General features: G+C 25.5%; 1 pseudogene; it reads left to right on the plus strand.

Moving 5' to 3' along the window:
- Positions 1-302: 302 nt before the first annotated feature.
- Positions 303-7,081, plus strand: LOC136091790 (charged multivesicular body protein 1a-like; annotated as a pseudogene).
- The last annotated feature ends 369 nt before the right edge of the window (positions 7,082-7,450 follow it).

Raw genomic sequence — 7,450 nt, forward strand, 5'->3', positions numbered from 1 at the left:
GATGCTCTTTGTGGTTCACTATAAATAATAAAAAAATGCGTTAAAGCATATACAACACCAAAAAAATGTCAAACTTAGTTTTTATAAAACATAGTAAAAACCATTTGGGTGTGTGTTTGTGTGTGTGTGTCTATATATACATACATACATACATCTTAAAAATGCGAGTTGCATCCCACCTATTTTAGGTGCTGGGATTGTGGAACAATAGATTCAATATTTATGAAGTATTGTTATTGCGGCAAAAATGCAATAATAGGAAATAGTTGTGTAAAATAATAATTTCCTATTATTGCAATATAATGGGAGATGATAGTGTATGAATGTTTTTAAAAATAGAAGTCGTGTTGGTGATTAACTGAAAACTGCGGTGATCTTTAATAGCATAGATACAGTCATTTTTTTAAATAGAATTAAAAAAAAAATGACTGTTTCCATCAACACCCGATCCGATTTTTCCAAATAAAACTATTTTCGAAAAATCTTAGTAAGGCTAAGGGAACAATACTCCTATCCCACCTTTTCCCCTATGAATCCGCCCTTTCTTTTAGAGTAATTACTATTTAGAGCTTGTTAAAAAAACCCAAAGTAACTATATTGTTTTCGAAGTTAACCGGCGTATGATGGTAACAATCTACCATTAGGATCGGAATGTATCAATGTGAAACATAGGTAAATCATAATCATAAGAAATAAATTTATTTATTATTAATATATTTCTTATGACTATGGGTAAACTAAACCGGTTTGTAAATATAACATAAATATAACATAAACCGGTTCGTAAATATTATGTTACATAAACCGATTATAAAACCGGTGCATGTATCGGGCAGTGGTTCAAAGCTTTTAATTAAATATCATTACTTTTTACTGTTTAAATTGCATAGGTAGTTGTGAGATAAACAAAAGATTTTTGAATATATAACTACATGAACAATATTTATCTTTATACCTAAAATGCAAAGCAAGTTATATACCTAAAATGCAAAGCAAAGCCCAAATATTATCATAAGTTATGATTCATAACTATACTACTTTTATAAAGAATAATGCTAGTAAATAGCATGAAAATCATGCTAATTGTAGTAATATGATTTTTATTTTGTTCATTAAATAATATTTATTGATAATAATTTTTATGCCTTTGTAACTCTTATGTTTTGTAACTTATATAATTAGTATTTGTAAGTTTTGAGTATTTAAGTAGCGTCGTTTTAAAAATTTTCTAAATTTGCATTTATTTTTTAATGATAAGAGTTATTCTAAACATCGCATTAAAAATACATGTTTATGTAATAATTGTTTATTGTATGTTTTTATTTATATATTTAAAAAAATTTTTATAGCTTAAACATAAGTGCTGCGATGAATTTATATAATATCAGTTTTACTTTATTAGTATATTATAGTTCAGTTCCATTATATTTCATGATAAAATTTATAATTTTATTATACTATTTTCAGAATTTTTGTACATATAGTTGTAAAAGTGTATAAGAAGGCATAATAAAATTGTAAAATTAAATATGATATTAGGAATCCTGATTTGTTTTCTGTTTGATTTTATTTCTGTTTAATCTTATAAGTTTAAAATTTTATTTATAAAGTTAGAAAATTTTTACAGATACTTTATTTAATAAGTCTTTAAGGTTTACCTTACGGACCAGTGCTAATAGGAAATGTGTGTTTATTCTTGTTAAAGAATAAAATAGAAAAAGTAGATAAATTGTGATTAAAACAAATAGATCAATTGTTGAGCAATTATGAGTTTTTTATTGTAAATTAATTTAAATTTTTTCAATTTTTTTTTGTTTATTTTCTGGAGTAACATTTTTTTTTAATTTTAATTTTTTATTTTGTTTATTCGATTCAATTTTTAGATATTTTCTTTTAATTTTTAAATTGAAATTTTTTTAGATACATTTTTTCAACTAAAAGTAAGTTGACTTTTAAATTTTTTTTTGTAATTTTAATTTTTTTTTAATGCCATTTCTCAATCCCTAACCTTCATTTGATGAAAATAGTGAAGCCTGCATATTTCATGATACGCCAAAAATACTCTAGTCTATTCAGAATTCAAGAAATGCTGAACCTACAACATATACAGTTTAAAGGACATAGTTATATTTAGAGTGTCATCTTGTATTGTCATTCGATATTAATAATGTTGCAATGCATTTCAAGAATTTAAATTTGAAAGCAGAATAAGCAATATTTTGTTGATAAATTTGTTATCATTTTACCATCACATCAAAATTAGTTCTAGATGGTTTTTATATTTAGTTTCAAAAAATTTTGTCTATCATGGAAAGGCTTATGTTTTAACTTTTTTATGTACTGAATTAGTTTTTCAATCAACATTATATTGAGTTAAATATCAACATATTTCATTGAATTTTACATCATATCCCATGCATGTTATATACATTTTTTTTGAAGCTTATTTTAAGTTCTTTGGAATCACCATATTTTTTTATTTGTTTTTGCTATAATCTCGCATTATTGTGATATTAGTGTTGCGATTATTCCACCTACAGTAACCATGGAATATATTTGTATGGGATATTATGTGATATGTCAGTTTACTCTGCTAACAAAATGTCAAACAATTAACATAGATTGCAGAAGTCACTAGAAAGATCTGAAAGTTTTTACAAGGTTCTAGAAAGTGGATTGTTCTGGAAAGTTTTAAAAGATATTTAAAAGAACCAGAACATTCTAAAAGGTGCTAGAAATATAGTTAAAACAAGGAATTTTTTTCAATTTTGTTTAAGTTTGCTGCGAAACAATTGGAAAGAGCGTTCAAAAAATGTGAAAAGAGCAAAAGATTCAAGAGGGTAAAATCAAAAAGGTAAATCTAGTTGTAAATTAAAATTAAAAGATTAAATATAAAAAATTAATATATATATATTTTCATTTCATTATGGAAATTTGTTTTATTTTTTAGAAGTTTACTGAAAATTTATTAGATGATGATTTAGTAACTTTTTTTGGATTTGATATGTTACTATTTAGTAGCACAAATTTTAACTGTTTGTTTCTATTTAGTAATTTTTGTTGACTTTTCATGTCTTTGGAATTCCAAAAATTACTGAAAACTAATTAGAAAATGAAAACATAATTGTTGTTTGATCATCATTAAAAATCTACAATACTATCAAAATCATTTTTACCAATGAGAACTTTAAATCATTTATTTTCATATAAGTTTGTTTATATTGAAATAGAATATTTAATGCTCTATAATAAAAATTAGGTTCCTGCTTTTTATTAAACGAAGATTATGATTATATTATGTTTAGAGCAAACATAATATAATCATAAAATTTTTTATCTTTATTAAGATTACATAAAGTATAAATTAAAACATGGTTTTAATTGAATGGAGTTCACTATACTATAGTTACTATAGTGGTCCCTTTCCGTTTAAAGGTGTCCATGTAGAATGGAAGATTTTTATATTTGTATGTAAATTTGTACATTTCTTAGTGGTTTTTACATTTTTTTGTAGGTTTGTACATTTTTTATTGGATTTGTACATTTTTTAGTAAAATTATGCATTTAGTTGTAGATAAGTATATTTGTTTGTAGAGTTGTACATTGATTTTTACATTTGTTAGAAAGTTTGTACATTTGTTAGAAAATGTGTACACTTGTTTGTAGAGTACAATCGTTAGAAAATGTTAGTATAAAATGAGGAGTATTTGAGTTATTGAAGAACTATGTCTAGAAATTTTTAAAATTTAATAAAACTAAAAAATTTAGTAAGGTTTTGTAAAATTAATTGAATAAAAAAAGTTAAAATCAACTTAGTAACAAGCAGTAGTAAAATCAACTTTGCAACAAAGTAAAAATATGAAATTATAAGAAGCAAAAAAGTCTAGATAGAAAATACTTTTTTTTAAATAAAGCTCATATTTATATATAATTCTTATAGTAATTTTTTATAATAAAGGGGGTACTAGTTAAAATATATTCATAAACAATTTAAAATATTGATACTCTAATTCACATAAACTTTTTAAAAATAATCTTCATTGTATAAGTTTTAATGTCATAAATCATTATTTAATCTTTATATAATTTGTAATGCATATAGTTTGTTTTTTATTTATTAATTATTTATTTTATATTGGTTTTTAAAATTATAGGCTTTGCAGCAGAAAAATGTAGATGGGGCTAGAATTTATGCAGAAAATGCAATACGGAAGAAAAGTGAATCACTGAATTACTTGCGCATGGCTTCTCGACTCAATGGTGTTCGATCAAGAGTACAATCTGGAATCATGATGAAAAGTGTATACTCATCTTTTTATTCAGTATTAGGTCAAATAACTGTTACAAAGTAATCATTAATATGTGTTGCTTTGTCATCATTTGTATACTGCATTGTTTTATGTGATATATTTTATCATTATATATATATATATATATATATATATATATATATATATATATATATATATATATATATATATATATATATATGTATATATATATTAGGGTTATGAATTTTTAATTTCTAGTAAAATAATTGATTTCCTGTGGAATAAGATGATGAACTTTTGCTCAAAAGTAATGAAACTGGGTTTTATTCTAATTGTTATAAAAAAAGGTCACCCACAACAAGAAATTTTTTAAATTGTATAATAAAAGTATTTGCAGGCAGTAGCATTATGGCTTTCTGGAGCCTAGAGTTTTCTTAAACTTTATGGAACTTTTTAGAATTTTCTGAACTGTTTTGGATGTTTTAGAAATTTTTGAAACTTTTCTGAGTTTTTCCTGAAGTCTTCTAGAATTTATGAAAAATAGCAAAATTTAGACTATATAAGCTGCCTGATTGATCTATGATAATAGTTATGCATTAATCTGTATTTGCCAGATGGTAGTCAAATAAAATAGAAGTTCAATAGTATAATTTATTATTACTGCCCTTCAGAAATGTATTCAAATATATCCAATTATCTTCAATCATAATGTCCTTTAAGAAAAGTGCTGCCACTACTGAAAGAAACAAGATGGGTGAAGAAATTTGTTCAATTTGATGAGTCACATAGGAACAGAAGAACTCTTCCACTAAAAGAGCAATCACTGGAAGATAACAGCAGGATACCACTCAAAATTCAAATTATTGGTTGCTATCTGTTCTTGGGAGAATCCATCAAAGTTTATCATCATAAATTTATCAATTCCAGTTGTACAGGCAAATCTGGATCAAGTGTGGAGACCAACAATAAATGTGTAACAATAAAACAAAGAAAATGATCCATTGAATGAAATTTGTGACATCACAAAAAAAGATGAGGAGTTATTCTGTAAAAAAGATTGTATCACCTTCAGATTGAAAGCAAAGGACAGGTCAGGTATACAATTAGAAAGGCTGCTAGTTAAAAAACTATTCATCCATCCAAAAAAAGAAAAATGTCCTTGAAGGCTACCAATATTGATATATCCATTTTTCCCTGAAGATGATCCATTTATCTCTGAAAATAAAATTCTCAAGCAATACTAGCTCTTTTGGCATTTATTCTTCTACCAGAGAGAAGTGACTCACTACTCAACATTTGAAGATTTATCTCTTACAGATGAGAGGACCATTGGTAATATACAATGCAGATGATTATCAGTAAAAAGTTTTGGAATCAGGAACCATTTTTCCAGAAAAAATCAGTATGCACAACAAGCAATCAAGTGTCTTTAAGATCTTTTTATTTATTTTGTCAAAACTAAGAATGTATATTACGCTTTAATTAAACTGAATACTACACAACATTTTTTTGATATATACAGTAGCTTTTCGTACTCCTAGAATTGTAGAATTAAAACTTAAATTATAGAATTTAAGTTTTTAATTTTATATTTATTTTTAATTAAGAGTGTTATGATGCGACAGTATACTGTTAAATGCTTAAAAACCAAATAATAACTCTCTAATTAAAAAAATTAGAATTTGAATTAGAATTAGAATTAAAAATAATGTTCATAAAATTATTTTGAAATTTTATCCATACACATATATGGTAAATTCCAATTTTTGGTTTTAAGATGACCTTTTTCAACAAGAAAATCGAATTAATGTTTTTTATTACTTTGGTACAAATATTTACTGATGACCCTCGAACATAAGATCTCAAAGACATAACCCTAATATATATGTGTTTTGTGTGTGTGTGTGTGTGTGTGTGTGTGTGTGTGTGTGTGTGTGTGTGTGTGTGTGTGTGTGTGTGTGTGTGTGTGTGTGTGTGTGTGTGTGTGTGTGTGTGTGTGTGTGTGTGTGTGTGTGTGTGTGTGTTATCATTGGTATCTATTGGATTGTAATTATGAATAAATATTGCATTGTTATCATGAGTATGTATTTTATTGTTATCATGAAAATATATTTCATTGTCAAATGAGATATACTTTGCATTGTATATCATGAGTATTGAATTTATTAAAGTATCTATTGTATCTTTGTTTCATGTAATATAGTTTAAGTAAATGCGTGTTTATTAGTTTTATAGTTTTGTTTTAAAGATGAAATTTTATATTTTTTCAGCTAACAAAGAACATGGGAACTGTTGTGAAAGGATTAGATAAAGCGCTTGCGTCTATGGACCTTGAAAAAGTGTGTTGTACAATTTTTTGCAAAAGTATTTATTTAAATTATTTATTTATCACTTGTTTTTTTAAATAAGTAATTATTTACCTTTAAACAATATGTTTTTTGTGGTGTTGACGTGAATAATATTGATAATCTAATTGATTTAGGTTGATTCTCTAATTATACAAGTGGCTGAAGAAAATGGTTTGGAGCTGATTGATGCTCTAGCAGAAATCGGACCTGGGACTTCATCGCTCCAGTCAGTTGCAACTACTTCAAAACCAAGCAAAGAATCGGATCTAAATAAAATGTCTGATAACTTTAGTAAATTGTTTTAGTTATTTATTTTTATTTTTTTTTTAATTTTAGATTGGCAGCTTTAAGGAACTGATTGAAATTTTTTCACTACTTGTTTCATTTTTTAAATACTTTGTAGTAATAACGAAGGATGTTTTGAATAATTGAATTAATCGATTAAAAGTTTGAGACCATTGATAAGAAACTTTTTTTTATCTGTAGAGTTTTTTTTGATGAATAAATTAAGTTTTTAAAAAAGTTCATACGGCCTTCTGATCTTCTGAATCAAAATGCTAGAAAAAGACTAGTGAAATTTATTTATGTTTCTTCAGTGGAATCCCATTAATTCAGACTCGAAAGGGGTATATATTTTCCGACTTAGCAAATGCCTGAGTTAAGTGAAGCTCTCGATATGTCGTACTTTTTGAAAATTTCCGACTTATCGAGATTATATTATGTGTATTGAGATAATTTTATGATACAGATAAAAGGACCTCAGAATGCAGTGGGACCTCATAATGTCAGGTCGGAAGTAAACCAATATAGAACTCGATTTTTTTAAATAAA

The sequence above is a fragment of the Hydra vulgaris genome, chromosome 15 (assembly GCF_038396675.1).
Source record: "Hydra vulgaris chromosome 15, alternate assembly HydraT2T_AEP".
Taxonomy (NCBI): domain Eukaryota; kingdom Metazoa; phylum Cnidaria; class Hydrozoa; order Anthoathecata; family Hydridae; genus Hydra; species Hydra vulgaris.